Genomic DNA, 18,875 nt, shown 5'->3' on the forward strand with positions numbered 1-18,875 from the left:
GATTTTGAAACGGTCTTTTTGAAAAAAAGTTTATATAATTCCAGGTTGTAATAATCTTGATAAGGTTGAAGGACTAAAAGTGTGCTTAATAAAGACCTTAAATGGTGTTGTGTGAAGAAGATATACAAGAATGTAGCCATTTGAAAATATTATTTAGACTTGAGGGGCTAAAACTAGACTAGTTCAAATATATACGGAGTATAACCCAAAATTATTAGGATTTCAATTCTTTCGGTCACATGCGATTCTAATGTTAGAGTATGGAGTCGTTAAACAAACAAGAAAACTGAAACTGGGCATCGATGCGGCGCATCCAAGGGTGGATGCGGCGCATTCATAGAGCAAAATTGTCCGAAGGTTTTAGATGCGGAGCATTGAGCTGATATGGCGCATCAAAGGGCAGAGATGCGGCGCATCTCATTTAGATGCGGCGCATCTGGAGCTGGTTCTTGAATCTGCAGTCGTGGAAAGCAAAGGGATGCGGCGCATTCCATGGTGATGCGGCGCATCGCCTGCTTGTCAGCAAGTTGTCAACTTGCACACTTGACATCCGAGCATGCTTAGCCTACCTTTCACTTTTGGTGCAAAGTTTGTTACTTTACACCTAAAATTAGGGCTGTGATCATGCCATTACAAGGTGGAAAGCATGGCTAGTTGGTAAACAAGATGATTACTTGACATGATGAAGATTCCTAGCTAGTTGTCATGGTGTTCTTGTTTTCTCCTATATATAGAAATCATTGTATGCAATTGTAATATAGCACTCTCAAATATTCAGTAAATAAACGATCTCTAGTTTGTCCGTGGACTAAAGCAATCACAACGATTGCATATAACTATGTTATATCTTGTGTCGTTCTTACATTTCTTGCATTTATTATCTTTCGTTCATTAAGTGGGTTTTAGTGATCTTGATAGTATCACTACTCGGCTAGTAATCTTGTAGAATTACTAGCGTTGTTTGGGTCCTAATATCCTAACAACTGGTATCCAGAGCACAAGGTTTCTTTAAGGGAACAATGGCGGAAGATGGAAAGTTTAGAATCGACCGATTCGATGAGAGAGACTTTGGCTTTTGGAAGATGCAAATTGAAGATTACTTGTATCAAAAGAAGCTACACCAACCCTTGTTAGAGACCAAGCCTGAAAGCATGGACGATGCCGATTGGACTCTTTTGGATCGTCAAGCTTTGGGTGCTATTCGTCTTTCACTTGCTAAAAACGTTGCATACAACGTTGTGAATGAGAAGACGACGTTTGCTTGCTTGAAAGCACTCTCTAACATGTATGAGAAACCTACATCTGCAAATAAGGTATTTCTCATGCGTCAGTTGTTCAATACTAAGATGAAGGAAGGTACGAGTGCAACAGATCATATCAATGAATTTAATAATATCGTTTCAAGGCTTGAATCGGTAGAGATTAAGTTTGATGATGAACTAAAAGCACTTATCTTGCTTTCATCATTACCGGAAAGTTGGTCGGGTACAGTTACCGCGGTTAGTAGCTCTACGGGAACTACTAAGCTAGCCTTTGAAGCTATAAGGGATTTGATTCTTGGTGAGGATACTCGTAGGAGAAACTCGGGAGAATCAACGTCCGGTTCTTTGTTAAGTACCGACAACCGGGGTAGGAAATTTGAACGCGGTGAGAAGAAGGGTAGGAAGAAGTCTAAGAAGAGGAATTCATCGAAAGATAGAAGTGAAGTTACTTGTTGGGGTTGCAATCAAAAAGGGCACTTTCAAAGGGATTGCAAAAATGGTTCCGCAAAAGGTGTAAACTTGGCCGAAGGAGAAAGTGATGATGCACTTTTGTGTAGTGTTGAAAATTCTATGGAGTCTTGGATTTTGGATTCGGGAGCTTCGTTTCATGCTACTCATGTCAAAAGCATGATGAAGAATTTTTGTTCATATCAAGGCAAGGTGAGATTGGCGGACAACAAGCAACTCAACATAGAGGGCATTGGAGATGTTGTTTTGAAGACTACTCTTGGTTCTAATTGGACTTTGAAGAACGTAAGGTACATTCCTAAATTGAAAAAGAAACTTATTTCGGTTGGTCAATTAGATGATGAAGGTAACGCGGTTACTTTTGAAAACCACCAATGGAAGGTGGCTAAGGGTAGTTGTGTAGTGGCTCGTGGACATAAAAGGGGAACTCTTTATATGGTTGAAGTGTTTGATGAAGACACGGTGGTTGCTACGGTTAATGTTGAGTCCGAATCAACTCTATGGCATTTAAGACTCGGGCATATGAGTGAGAAGGGTATGAAGATGCTTGTTTCGAGTGGGAGGATTCCTGTTTTGAAGAAAGTAGAACTTGGGTTTTGCGAACCATGTGTATATGGGAAGCAAAAGAAGGTGACTTTTGAGAAATCGGGGAATGCACCTAAGTTGGAGAAATTGGAGCTCGTTCATACGGATGTGTTTGGTCCAACCAATGTAGAATCACATGGAGGTTCTCGCTATTATGTCACCTTCATTGACGACTCCACTCGAAAGGTATGGGTTTATTTTCTTAAAGCTAAATCTGATGTGTTTAATACTTTTGTGAAGTGGAAAGCTATGGTAGAAAATGAAACTAACTTGAGAGTCAAGTACTTGAAGTCGGATAATGGAGGGGAATATGGTAGTCTTGAGTTTAAAGACCATTGTGAAAAGCTCGGTATTAGAATGTTGAAAACGGTACCGGAGGCACCGCAACACAATGGGGTCGCCGAACGTATGAATCGTACGTTAAATGAAAGGGCTAAGAGTATGAGACTTCATACCGGTTTGCCTAAGATGTTTTGGGCGGATGCGGTTAATACGGCGGCTTATTTGATAAATAGGGGACCCTCAATGTGACGATCTGGGAATTTTCGACCAAATTTAAACTTTATTCTTATATGATTTCGACACGATAAGCAAAGTCTGTAATGTTGAGTCTCAAAAAGTTTGAACTGTTTCATATATTCAAATGACCTTCGACTGCTCCCGACGATTCACGAACTATTGTTTGTAAATAAATATGTATACGTATATAAATGTAATTACAAGTTGAAAATATATTTGTATGATATTATTATTACTTTTGCTATTATTAATATCGATATCAAAATTATTAATAACACTAATCTAATACGAAAATAGAATACATGTAACTTGATATATCTTTCATATCACTTATATTATTATTAGATATTATTATCATTATTAAGAAATATTAGTATTATTATAAATTAATATTATTATTATCATATTTTGTAGTAACATTATAAATATTATTAGGAGAATAATTAAAAACTATAAATTTACATTAAAATAAATTATCTACCATTAGTAAGACTTATCATATTATTATTTTATTTTCATTAGTAAATAATACATTATGTCATTTTTATTATTAATAATACTATTATTATCAAATTCACCAAAATTATTATTATTGTAACTCATTATTATTACTCTTATTATTATTACTATTATTATCAATTATTAATATTATTATTATTATTATTTATTAGTATTAATATTATTGTATTATTCTTATTTTTAATATTTTTAGGTTAATTATTAATATTAATGTTAATTAGATAAATTAGGAATCTGATAAAAAAAAAAATAGATCGTACTAGTTTGTTACCCAAATTTTGTCAAATTCCTTCCTTTCACTATCTGGACAATTCAATCCAACATACAGATCAAACAAAATTAGTTTAGGGTCACATTCAATTTTATATTGGATTCGTTTATCTACTTAATGATTTATAATTCTGTCGACCCCTTTCATTATTATAAAATCGACCCATTACAGTGATAAGTAAATGTATCCAACTTCTATCATCAACTTGGTACTTCTTTTCCTTTCCGACTGTCAAGAACCACCATTACCACCATCACTCTTGCTATCCTTTCCTGTTGCGATCACCTTAAACCATGTCTCTCTCATCTCTCTCTTCATTTTTTTTCTCGTGAATAATCAAACCCAAACCTCCTGTGTTGCAGTTGTTTTTCGAATCACAAAAACCCATCTAAAACCCTTATCAATTAACTATTACTACCACACTCATTTTTCTGTTTAACCACAAAAAACTCATAAAGAAGGTGCTACGTGAAACGCGTAAGGAACCAACACAATACGCGAAATGCGACGTTACCATTGGAGTATTGCTATTTGCTATTTCTGTGTCCCTTTTAACCCGCCACAAAATCACCATTATTGCTGTTTTCTCATGCTTCTGCTTCACAGCTTACGGTACTTAGTCTTCTATTAATACAAGAGTGAAAACTGTGATATTAGTTGTGAATGATGGTGATTCATGATAATAATGATAATGCACCAAAAGTGATTTGTTGACCGCCATATGTTCCCAATTTATCGCAATACAAAAGGAAAAATTAAGTGGCCAACATTTCCCTAATAGATAACCCACTACAACTAGCTAAACCCCACATAAAATAGGTAATGACAAAGTTATAGAGATATTTACAAAATGGGATTTCTGTTACGTGGTATTAGATAGTGGATAGGATATTAGATAAAGAGAATATTAAGATATTGATAACGATTGAAAAGGGAACAAGAGGGGGACGTGTTTCCTTGGATCCTAGATTCCAAAACGATACCACTAACAGCTACATGTAAATTTATTGGTTTCTATAATAGAGACTGTAATAATTGGGCTGCAGTTGGGTTACCATTTTGGACTGTTATTGGGTCAGGATAAAAACCCAATAGAATTCTATTCAATTACTGCTATATTGCAGCTACCATTGCTGCTACAACTATATAACATACTGATTCTGTTTCTAACTTAAACGCGTATATGAGTATGTGATAATAGTTTTAGTGATAATGATGAAGGTGATGTAATTCACGATGGGTATACATGATAAGTGAGATAGATAAATGAAGATGATAGTTAAGATAGATGATATTAGATGATGAATGATTATGGATGATGACGAGGTGATGTTATGAATATAGTGATGATGATATATGTTAAATGACGAATGATTATAATTATGATTAGATGACGATTATGATTAAGAATAGGTGATGATGAAAAGATTATGATAATAATACTAGTAGAATGATATTCCATGTTAATGATGAAACGATCCATTCTGGTGGACTGTTATGAAAATGATGATGGTGAATGATTAAAAATAATGGCGAAAAAAAAGTAGAGATTATGGTGATGGACAGTGAGATGAATAATGATGATGAGATAATTATGATTATGATGGAAACCGAGACCCTACTTGTTCCACTATCGATTCCTACCTTGTTCCTTCCTTCTGTCTACCTTAAACCACAAACGAATTGGGCCATTAGTTGCTTGTTGGGCCGAAACCTATTTTCTTTGATTGGGCCGAGATGTATTTTCTCAATTGGGCCGGATTCATAGGATAAGAGATTTAAGTGTGTAAATTAAAACAGAAAAGTCGAGCAGTTCATTGGTTTGGCGTGTTTGTGTTTAGAGAGAGGTTGCGGGTTCGAGCCCGAGCATGGGCAGTTATTTTCTTTATTGGGGCTTTTTCATGTGAGGTAGTATTATTACTATTTTTATTATTATTATTATTATTATTATTATTATTATTATTATTATTATTATTATTATTATTATTATTATTATTATTATTATCATTATTATAAGTATCATTATTTTCAATTTATTGTTATTATTATTATTATTATTATTATTATTATTATTATTATTATTATTATTATTATTACTACTACTACTACTACTACTACAAATAAAATAACTAGTATTATTATCAAAAATTAATATTTCACTATGAAACCTAAATATTATTATTATCAACACGGTTTTAGTATTATTAAAATCATTATTTTAACAAACCAAAAGTTATTTATATAAAAATATATCAAATATATATATATGATAACTATATAAATATTGTATTACTATTTTAAATAAGTAATATATAATTAATATGTACAAACGGATTTGATTATTATTACATGTTAATTATATGTGTTAATATATATAAATGATATAGGTTCGAGAATCCGAGGTCAACCCTACACTTGTTAAATGACGTCATATGTATTTTTACTACAAAATACAGTATGGTGAGTTTCACTTACTTTTTTACCCTTTATATTTTTGGGCTGAGAATACATGCGCAATTTTTATAAATGTTTTTACGAAATAGACACAAGTAATCAAAACTACATTATATGGTTGAATGATCGAAATCGAATATGCCCCTTTTTATTTAGTCTGGTAATCTAAGAATTAGGGAACAGACACCCTAATTGACGCGAACTCTAAAGATAGATCTATCGGGCCCAACAAGCCCCATCCAAAGTACCGGATGCTTTAGTACTTCGAAATTTATATCATGTCCGATGGAGGATCCCGGAATGATGGGGATATTCTTATATGCATATTGTTAATGTCGGTTACCAGGTGTTCAATCCATATGAATGATTTTTGTCTCTATGCATGGGACGTATATTTATGAGAAATGGAAATATGAAATCTTGTGGTCTATTAAAATGATGGAAATGATTTTTTATGTTAAACTAATGAACTCACTAACCTTTTTGATTGACACTTTAAAGCATGTTTATTCTCAGGTATGAAAGAAATCTTCCGCTGTGCAATTGCTCATTTTAAAGATATTACTTGGAGTCATTCATGACATATTTCAAAAGACGTTGCATTCGAGTCGTTGAGTTCATCAAGATTATTATTAAGTCAATTATAGTTAGATATTATAAAATGGTATGCATGCCGTCAACTTTCGATGTAATGAAATATTGTCTTTTCAAAAACGAATGAAATGTTTGTAAAATGTATCATATAGAGGTCAAGTACCTCGCGATGTAATCAACTGTTGTGAATCGTTTATAATCGATATGGACTTCGTCCGAATGGATTAGGATGGGTCTTGACAGTTGGTATCAGAGCGGTGGTCTTAGCGAACCAGGTCTGCATTAGTGTGTATAACTGATAAGTCGTTAGGATGCATTAGTGAGTCTGGACTTCGACCGTGTCTGTATGTCAAAAGTTTTGCTTATCATTTTGTGTCAAAAATTATTTGCTTATCATCCTTAAAGTCTAGACATGTCTTACTGCCTCTATTGCATAGACAGTGTATAGATAAATTCATATCTTAGCGTATCTGTTATTGTTACCTTTGTCTGACAGCTTCCGTAGATTCCTCCATAACTTATGGGATTTTAGTATTATATATGCATATGTAAATTATGTATTACAGGGTACTAATCTACATCATATAATCTATTTCTTATCTAAAATACTTCATTTGATCGTACGAGATGAATCCCTCAACCAGTTCGAGTCCCTCAGATTCCAATAGCTATTCCGATAGTTATTCCGACAGCTATTCCGACATGGATATTCACCTAAACTTCGGAAGCAACGTCACCAGAATGAATCAGCCAATCAGTCATCCTCAATTCATCTGATGGGTTCGTAGTCTACTTAATCATTGGAGATAAGAAGAAGGTGATCCTTTCCGTCAACCGAATTCAACTCTTGACAATGAACCTGAAGCACTTACCGGTGAACCTGTCCGAAACACCATATTCACCCTCATTGCCAGGATATTCCATAACGATTATATGATATCCCAAATTCTGAACCTTATTCGTCCGCTCGTTTCAACCGTCAATCATTCATGGGTGATAGAAGAAGTCAACGAACTTCGCGCTCGAGTAACTAATTTGGAGAGTATGGTGCAAAACGTACCAGCTTCAGCAACATCACCGACACCAACAGTACCATCAATAGCAGCACCAGTACCATCAACAATCCATGCCTCAACATCTCATTCTGAACCTCGAGTATAATCTTCATTCTACGTATCGTTCTACATCATCTATTCTCGTTCGACATGGCGATTATATAATCTCTAAAGTTTTGGAGATTATTCATTCTAGTTCCAACCGAAAACTCGATGAGATTAATATCATATTAACTCATAAATCCATGATTACATCTGAAGAAAATACATATGTACATATGTTTTCATAAAGATTGTAATTAAAAATTCTTTTGTACAAAGTGTTAATGGTGAAAATATTTTAACGGGTAGGTAATACCCGAGGAATATTTAGATTTCACATTAATAAGTTACACTGTATATTCTTCGAATCTGATTCAACGATCATTTACTACCCTACTTACATCCACAGATATACGAATCCGTTCACCACAGAATAACCATTTTCATTCAATTTCATATTTGGATTTTGACTTACCAGAATCCAAAAAGTGGCATAATGAAGAAAACATTGGACAAAATAAAATATGTTAGAAACAAACGAATTAACTATGAGAAATTTTGTTAAGAATCCACGCTAACTGTTTCCAGCTAACTGTTCCTAGCTAACTGATTACATTTTATTTATCGCAATTTAATTATCGCAATTTTATTTATCGTCATTTAATTTCTGTTATTTACTTTACGCACTTTATTTATCGTCATTTAAATTCTGTTATTTATTTTATGCACTTTAAATGTCGGGACACGTATACAAGGTTTTGACATATCATATCGACCCATCTATATATATTATTTGGAATAACCATAGACACTCTATATGCAGTAATGCGAGAATTAGCTATACAGGGTTGAGGTTGATTCTACAATAATATATATAGTTTGAGTTGTGATCGAGTCTGAGACATGTACACGGGTCACGATACATATTAATTAATTCGAATATTATATAGTAAACTATATATGAATTATTATTTGTACACTGCTAACTGTGGACTATCAACTGAGGACTATCAACATTGGACAATTAAAATGAATTAAAATATTGACTATAACATATGAAACTAAACATTTCTTCAAGTTTGCCACTTGATTTCATCTTAACTTCATTTGTATCTTGACGATTCCAATCTACGTTCAAAACTTTCATGATTCTTGAAAATACCTCAATCAACAGAAGGAACCAACCGCACTTCATCTATGAAAGAAAAGATTTAAGCATACAGTCATGCATATGAAAACTCTCAGAATCTAAGTAAACGTTTAACACGCATATGTGTTAGCTCCTTTAGTGTTATTATTACCCAAAATAACTTGGTAATCCTTTCCAAATTAGCCAATTTTGTCACAGCTCCAACAAATCAACTTCGACTTTTCACTTGGATTAGCTTATTATAACCCTGATATATAAGTTGCCTTTTGTCATCGATACCGGAAAACCGCTTATATCTCACTACATTAGCAGTAAACTTACCAGCAACATCATTGATCTTTGACTTTATGAAAAGTTATTATATTCATTGAAATCCTATCATCTACTCATCTGCATCTGATAACGATAATTGCCATACTAAACACCGAGGATCAGAAATCAGTACTTTGAAAACTCACAGCATATCTACATCAACAGTTATATGTATAACATTTATCTCTTAGAATTATGATCTTTCATTCTGAAATTCTGAAAAGCACTCAGTCTACAAATCAATACTCTGAATGTTGAAAAAGCTGAATGAAGCAGTAGAAACCGTAGACAATCGTAAACAACCTTAATCATCAGAAGTTGATGATAAAGAATAGTATGTTGGAAAAGCTCAGAAAAGTTGGAACTGAAAAATGGATTGAGCTAACCGCGAAGGAGACCAAAGACAAATACAAGGACCATACCCTATGTTCAAAGAATCCAGGTAATTCTGGATCCGCTGAAATCTTTAGAGAATATCTTGCTCCGAAGTCATGTTAAAATCTTGCGGAAAATTTTTCTTCATCAACCTTCGATATTAGAAATTCCAAGATATCGTATCTTTCATTATAAATATCCTCCATATTTCTGAAGATATTTTTATAACTATTCTTATCTGAAATCATTAATCTCTTCGTGCTATCAGTGTTACATCATATAGAAACTGTTAGTTTCCATATTCTGTAAACTTTCGAGCTTAAAATATGAATGTTATTGAAGTAAAGTTGGGAACTGAAGCATGAGTTAGTATAATATAATGACACTTGATCAACGTGATTATATTACAGTAAGTCATGCTGAGTTTCTAATGGAACGTGATGATTCACAGATCATAACGTCATCATGTGCCACGTTACACGACTTTTACATTTTATCTGATATATAAACATATCAAGAACAGATTTTCTTGATAGTTCTATCTTTCCCGGATATTCTGGTAATTTGACGAATCAAGATCGCGTCATTACCATTCCTTTCTTAGAACATTAACAATGTTCATTTTGAAATTTATATCTGCGAATTCTGGACCATTACAAGAGATGCCTAACCGCAAGAAGAAGAAACGAAGGGACAAAGCTCCGAAATAGAAATTGGAGTATAAATTGGCGCAAATAGGAGGGAGTGTTAACTGTGGATGACAATGATTATAGGAAACAGAAATAGGGACATTGAAAAGTAAGGGGAGATACAAAGTCCGATAACAACGTATAAATTACAAACCGTGGATATTAATAGGAATAGCAATAAAAAGACACGGTATAATTAAGAATAGTATCACCCCAAGGTTATATTAAAAGTAAACAAATTTTTCAAGTGGAAGATTGAAAAGAAGGATGACAGAAATGATAATTAGGAAAATATTAGGGATTAGAAACTGGACTAAGCTTTTTCACAATCTTTTGGATGTATGAACTAAGAAAGAAAGTATAGGAATGGTGAGAATAATGGGACAGAGGAGTTTAATTTATAATGGAAATGTCAGACATAGCAATCGAGGCAGATCATCGCATTTAATTAAAGAGATCTTAATTTCCATAAATCCAGAAGAATCAAATCTTTTAGATTTCGAAGATTTTCTTTGAATCCCTAGAATTCCAGAAATCCACCGTGACTACGTCACTGGTTAAGACAAATCTGCATTTACTCATCTCAATCTTTTGTGATAGATTCATTCGTATTCTTTGAATAATTGAATTGTTTTATCCATATTACTCAATGATGGTAAAACTCTATTTACCAACTCATATTCGTCATGAAAACATTCTTATTGTTAGCCATGACCACCTCACTCAAATTTCGGGACGAAATTTCTTTAACGGGTAGGTACTGTGACGACCCGGGAATTTTCGACCAAATTTAAACTTTATTCTTATATGATTTTGACACGATAAGCAAAGTCTGTAATGTTGAGTCTCAAAAAGTTTGAACTGTTTCATATATTCAAATGACCTTCGACTGCTCCCGACGATTCACAAACTATTGTTTGTAAATAAATATGTATACGTATATAAATGTAATTACAAGTTGAAAATATATTTGTATGATATTATTATTACTTTTGCTATTATTAATATCGATTTCAAAATTATTAATAACACTAATCTAATACGAAAATAGAATACATGTAACTTGATATATCTTTCATATCACTTATATTATTATTAGATATTATTATCATTATTAAGAAATATTAGTATTATTATAAATTAATATTATTATTATCATATTTTGTAGTAACATTATAAATATTATTAGGAGAATAATTAAAAACTATAAATTTACATTAAAATAAATTATCTACCATTAGTAAGACTTATCATATTATTATTTTATTTTCATTAGTAAATAATACATTATGTCATTTTTATTATTAATAATACTATTATTATCAAATTCACCAAAATTATTATTATTGTAACTCATTATTATTACTCTTATTATTATTACTATTATTATCAATTATTAATATTATTATTATTATTATTATTTATTAGTATTAATATTATTGTATTATTCTTATTATTAATATTTTTAGGTTAATTATTAATATTAATGTTAATTAGATAAATTAGGAATCTGATAAAAAATAGATCGTACTAGTTTGTTACCCAAATTTTGTCAAATTCCTTCCTTTCACTATCTGGACAATTCAATCCAACATACAGATCAAACAAAATTAGTTTAAGGTCACATTCAACTTTATATTGGATTCGTTTATCTACTTAATGATTTATAATTCTGTCGACCCCTTTCATTATTATAAAATCGACCCATTACAGTGATAAGTAAATGTATCCAACTTCTATCATCAACTTGGTACTTCTTTTCCTTTCCGACTGTCAAGAACCACCATTACCACCATCACTCTTGCTATCTTTTCCTGTTGCGATCACCTTAAACCATGTCTCTCTCATCTCTCTCTTCATTTTTTTCTCGTGAATAATCAAACCCAAACCTCCTGTGTTGCGGTTGTTTTTCGAATCACAAAAACCCATCTAAAACCCTTATCAATTAACTATTACTACCACACTCGTTTTTCTGTTTAACCACGAAAAAATCATAAAGAAGGTGCTACGTGAAACGCGTAAGGAACCAACACAATACGCGAAATGCGACGTTACCATTGGAGTACTGCTATTTGCTATTTCTGTGTCCCTTTCAACCCGCCACAAAATCACCATTATTGCTGTTTTCTCATGCTTCTGCTTCACAGCTTACGGTACTTAGTCTTCTATTAATACAAGAGTGAAAACTGTGATATTAGTTGTGAGTGATGGTGATTCATGATAATAATGATAATGCACCAAAAGTGATTTGTTGACCGCCATATGTTCCCAATTTATCGCAATACAAAAGGAAAAATTAAGTGGCCGACATTTCCCTAATAGATAACCCACTACAACTAGCTAAACCCTACATAAAAAAGGTAATGACAAAGTTATAGAGATATTTACAAAATAGGATTTCTGTTACGTGGTATTAGATAGTAGATAGGATATTAGATAAAGAGAAGATTAAGATATTGATAACGATTGAGAAGGGAACAAGAGGGGGACGTGTTTCCTTGGATCCTAGATTCCAAAACGATACCACTAACAGCTACATGTAAATTTATCGGTTTCTATAATAGAGACTGTAATAATTGGGCTGCAGTTGGGTTACCATTTTGGACTGTTATTGGGTCAGGATAAAAACCCAATAGAATTCTATTCAATTACTGCTATATTGTAGCTACCATTGCTGCTACAACTATATAACATACTGCTTCTGTTTCTAACTTAAATGCGTATACGAGTATGTGATAATAGTTTCAGTGATAATGATGAAGGTGATGTAATTCACGATGGGTATACATGATAAGTGAGATAGATAAATGAAGATGATAGTTAAGATAGATGATATTAGATGATGAATGATTATGGATGATGACGAGGTGATGTTATGAATATAGTGATGATGATATATGTTAAATGACGAATGATTATAATTATGATTAGATGACGATTATGATTAAGAATAGGTGATGATGAAAAGATTATGATAATAATACAAGTAGAATGTTATTCCATGTTAATGATGAAACGATCCATTCTGGTGGACTGTTATGAAAATGATGATGGTGAATGATTAAAAATAATGGTGACTAACAAAGTATAGATTATGGTGATGGACAGTGAGATGAATAATGATGATGAGATAATTATGATTATGATGGAAACCGAGACCCTACTTGTTCCACTATCGATTCCTACCTTGTTCCTTCCTTCTGTCTACCTTAAACCACAAACAAATTGGGCCATTAGCTGCTTGTTGGGCCGAAACCTATTTTCTTTGATTGGGCCGAGATGTATTTTCTCAGTTGGGCCGGATTCATAGGATAAGAGATTTAAGTGTGTAAATTAAAACAGAAAAGTCGAGCAGTTCATTGGTTTGGCGTGTTTGTGTTTAGAGAGAGGTTGCGGGTTCGAGCCCGAGCATGGGCAGTTATTTTCTTTATTGGGGCTTTTTCATGTGAGGTAGTATTATTAATATTTTTATTATTATTATTATTATTATTATTATTATTATTATTATTATTATTATTATTATTATTATTATTATTATTATTATTATTATTATTATTATTATTATTATTACTACTACTATAAATAAAATAACTAGTATTATTATCAAAAATTAATATTTCACTATGAAACCTAAATATTATTATTATCAACACTGTTTTAGTATTATTAAAATCATTATTTTAACAAACCAAAATTTATTTATATAAAAATATATCAAATATATATATGATAACTATATAAATATTGTATTGCTATTTTAAATAAGTAATATATAATTAATATGTACAAACGGATTTGATTATTATTACATGTTAATTATATGTGTTAATATATATAAATGATATAGGTTCGAGAATCCGAGGTCAACCCTACACTTGTTAAATGACGTCATATGTATTTTTACTACAAAATACAGTATGGTGAGTTTCACTTACTTTTTTACCCTTTATATTTTTGGGCTGAGAATACATGCGCAATTTTTATAAATGTTTTTACGAAATAGACACAAGTAATCAAAACTACATTATATGGTTGAATGATCGAAATCGAATATGCCCCTTTTTATTAAGTCTGGTAATCTAAGAATTAGGGAACAGACACCCTAATTGACGCGAACTCTAAAGATAGATCTATCGGGCCCAACAAGCCCCATCCAAAGTACCGGATGCTTTAGTACTTCGAAATTTATATCATGTCCGATGGAGGATCCCGGAATGATGGGGATATTCTTATATGCATATTGTTAATGTCGGTTACCAGGTGTTCAATCCATATGAATGATTTTTGTCTCTATGCATGGGACGTATATTTATGAGAAATGGAAATATGAAATCTTGTGGTCTATTAAAATGATGGAAATGATTATTTATGTTAAACTAATGAACTCACCAACTGAAATGTCCCGTTCTTATTGATTAAAAACGTTCCATATTAATTGATTTCGTTGCGAGGTTTTGACCTCTATATGAGACGTTTTTCAAAGACTGCATTCATTTTTAAAACAAACCATAACCTTTATTTCATAAATAAAGGTTTAAAAAGCTTTACATAGATTATCAAATAATGATAATCTAAAATATCCTGTTTACACACGACCATTACATAATGGTTTACAATACAAATATGTTACATCGAAATCAGTTTCTTGAATGCAGTTTTTACACAATATCATACAAACATGGACTCCAAATCTTGTCCTTATTTTAGTATGCAACAGCGGAAGCTCTTAATATTCACCTGAGAATAAACATGCTTTAAACGTCAACAAAAAATGTTGGTGAGTTATAGGTTTAACCTATATATATCAAATCGTAACAATAGACCACAAGATTTCATATTTCAATACACATCCCATACATAGAGATAAAAATCATTCATATGGTGAACACCTGGTAACCGACATTAATAAGATGCATATATAAGAATATCCCCATCATTCCGGGACACCCTTCGGATATGATATAAATTTCGAAGTACTAAAGCATCCGGTACTTTGGATGGGGTTTGTTAGGCCCAATAGATCTATCTTTAGGATTCGCGTCAATTAGGGTGTCTGTTCCCTAATTCTTAGATTACCAGACTTAATAAAAAGGGGCATATTCGATTTCGATAATTCAACCATAGAATGTAGTTTCGCGTACTTGTGTCTATTTTGTAAATCATTTATAAAACCTGCATGTATTCTCATCCCAAAAATATTAGATTTTAAAAGTGGGACTATAACTCACTTTCACAGATTTTTACTTCGTCGGGAAGTAAGACTTGGCCACTGGTTGATTCACGAACCTATAACAATATATACATATATATCAAAGTATGTTTAAAATATATTTACAACACTTTTAATATATTTTGATGTTTTAAGTTTATTAAGTCAGCTGTCCTCGTTAGTAACCTACAACTAGTTGTCCATAGTTAGATGTACAGAAATAAATCGATAAATATTATCTTGAATCAATCCACTACCCAGTGTATACGTATCTCAGTATTGATCACAACTCAAACTATATATATTTTGGAATCAACCTCAACCCTGTATAGCTAACTCCAACATTCACATATAGAGTGTCTATGGTTGTTCCGAATTATATATAGATGTGTCGACATGATAGGTCGAAACATTGTATACGTGTCTATGGTATCTCAAGATTACATAATATACAATACAAGTTGATTAAGTTATGGTTGGAATAGATTTGTTACCAATTTTCACGTAGCTAAAATGAGAAAAATTATCCAATCTTGTTTTACCCATAACTTCTTCATTTTAAATCCGTTTTGAGTGAATCAAATTGCTATGGTTTCATATTGAACTCTATTTTATGAATCTAAACAGAAAAGTATAGGTTTATAGTCGGAAAAATAAGTTACAAGTCATTTTTGTAAAGGTATTCATTTCAGTCGAAAGAACGACGTCTAGATGACCATTTTAGAAAACATACTTCCACTTTGAGTTTAACCATAATTTTTGGATATAGTTTCATGTTCATAATAAAAATCATTTTCTCAGAATAATAACTTTTAAATCAAAGTTTATCATAGTTTTTAATTAACTAACCCAAAACAGCCCGCGGTGTTACTACGACGGCGTAAATCCGGTTTTACGGTGTTTTTCGTGTTTCCAGGTTTTAAATCATTAAGTTAGCATATCATATAGATATAGAACATGTGTGTAGTTAATTTTAAAAGTCAAGTTAGAAGGATTAACTTTTTGTTTGCGAACAAGTTTAGAATTAACTAAACTATGTTCTAGTGATTACGAGTTTAAACCTTCGAATAAGATAGTTTTATATATATGAATCGAATGATGTTATGAACATCATTACTACCTCAAGTTTAGTAGGTAAACCTACTGGAAGTGACAAGAAATGATCTAGCTTCAAAGGATCTTGGATGGCTTGAAAGTTCTTGAAGTAGGATCATGACACAAAAACAAGTTCAAGTAAGATTTTTACTCGAATTAAGATAGTTTATAGTTATAGAAATTGAATCAAAGTTTGAATATGAATATTACCTTGAATAAGAAAGATAACCTACTGTATATAACAAAGGTTTCTTGATCTTAGATGATTACTTGGAATGGATTAGAAAGCTTGGAAGTAAATTAGTAAACTTGAAGGGATTTTTGAAGTGTTCTTGAAGTGTTCTTCCTATGATGATTATAGCTTGATTCTTGAAGTGATTTTTGATGAAGATGATGATTAACTACTAGAAAAATACGTTCATAATAGTGTGTGTGTGTTGAGAGAGAATTAGAAAGTGAATTGGAAGTGAAATGGAGTGAATGATGAGTGGTAATTGGTGAGTGGTGAGTGGGGTTAAAAGGAGTTCTAGTTAGTTGACTAGCTCATGGTAGAAGTTAAAATTGATTAGTCATACATGACATAATCAAGAGTGGAATCCCATGCTAGTTCCTATTGGTATATACTCATAGTAAGTACGTTTTGAAGCTGTGTATAATACGGGTAAGAATACGACTAGAATTCTTGATGAAAGAAAAGAATGGAAAAGTAACTGTAACCATTTTCGTTAAGTATGAGTGTTTTGATATATGTCTTGAAGTCTTCCAAAAGTATTTTAATACATCTAAATACACTACATGTATATACATTTTAACTGAGTCGTTAAGTCATCGTTAGTCGTTACATGTAAGTGTTGTTTTGAAACCTTTAAGTTAACGATCTCAATTAATGTTGTTAACCCATTGTTTATTATATCTAATGAGATGTTAAATTATTATATTATCATGATATTATGATATATTAATATATCTTAATATGATATATATACATTTAAATGTCGTTACAACGATAATCGTTACATATATGTCTCGTTTCGAAATCCTTAAGTTAGTAGTCTTGTTTATATGTATATAACTCATTGTTAATATACTTATGGAGATACTTACTTATCATAATCTCATGTTTACCATATGTATATCCATATATATATCGTCATGTCGTTTTTACAAGTTTTAACGTTCGTGAATCGCCGGTCAACTTGGGTGGTCAATTGTCTATATAAAACATATTTGAATTAATCAAGTCTTAACAAGTTTGATTGCTTAACATGTTGGAAACATTTAATCATGTAAATATCAATCTCAATTAATATATATAAACATGGAAAAGTTCGGGTCACTACAGTACCTACCCGTTAAATAAATTTCGTCCCGAAATTTTAAGCTGTTGAAGGTGTTGACGAATCTTCTGGAAATAGATGCGGGTATTTCTTCTTCATCTGATCTTCACGCTCCCAGGTGAACTCGGGTCCTCTATGAGCATTCCATCGAACCTTAACAATTGGTATCTTGTTTTGCTTAAGTCTTTTAACCTCACGATCCATTATTTCGACGGGTTCTTCGATGAATTGGAGTTTTTCGTTGATTTGGATTACATCTAACGGAATAGTGAGATCTTCTTTAGCAAAACATTTCTTCAAATTCGAGACGTGGAAAGTGTTATGTATAGCCGCGAGTTGTTGAGGTAACTCAAGTCGGTAAGCTACTGGTCCGACACGATCAATAATCTTGAATGGTCCAATATACCTTGGATTTAATTTCCCTCGTTTACCAAATCGAACAACGCCTTTCCAAGGTGCAACTTTAAGCATGACCATCTCTCCAATTTCAAATTCTATATCTTTTCTTTTAATGTCAGCGTAGCTCTTTTGTCGACTTTGGGCGGTTTTCAACCGTTGTTGAATTTGGATGATCTTCTCGGTAGTTTCTTGTATAATCTCCGGACCCGTAATCTGTCTATCCCCCACTTCACTCCAACAAATCGGAGACCTGCACTTTCTACCATAAAGTGCTTCAAACGGTGCCGTTTCAATGCTTGAATGGTAGCTGTTGTTGTAGGAAAATTCTGCTAATGGTAGATGTCGATCCCAACTGTTTCCGAAATCAATAACACATGCTCGTAGCATGTCTTCAAGCGTTTGTATCGTCCTTTATCTCTGTCCATCAGTTTGTGGATGATAGGCAGTATTCATGTCTAGACGAGTTCCTAATGCTTGCTGTAATGTCTGCCAGAATCTTGAGATAAATCTGCCATCCCTATCAGAGATAATAGAGATTGG

Source organism: Rutidosis leptorrhynchoides, chromosome 5 (assembly GCF_046630445.1).
Source record: "Rutidosis leptorrhynchoides isolate AG116_Rl617_1_P2 chromosome 5, CSIRO_AGI_Rlap_v1, whole genome shotgun sequence".
In the NCBI taxonomy this organism is placed as follows: domain Eukaryota; kingdom Viridiplantae; phylum Streptophyta; class Magnoliopsida; order Asterales; family Asteraceae; genus Rutidosis; species Rutidosis leptorrhynchoides.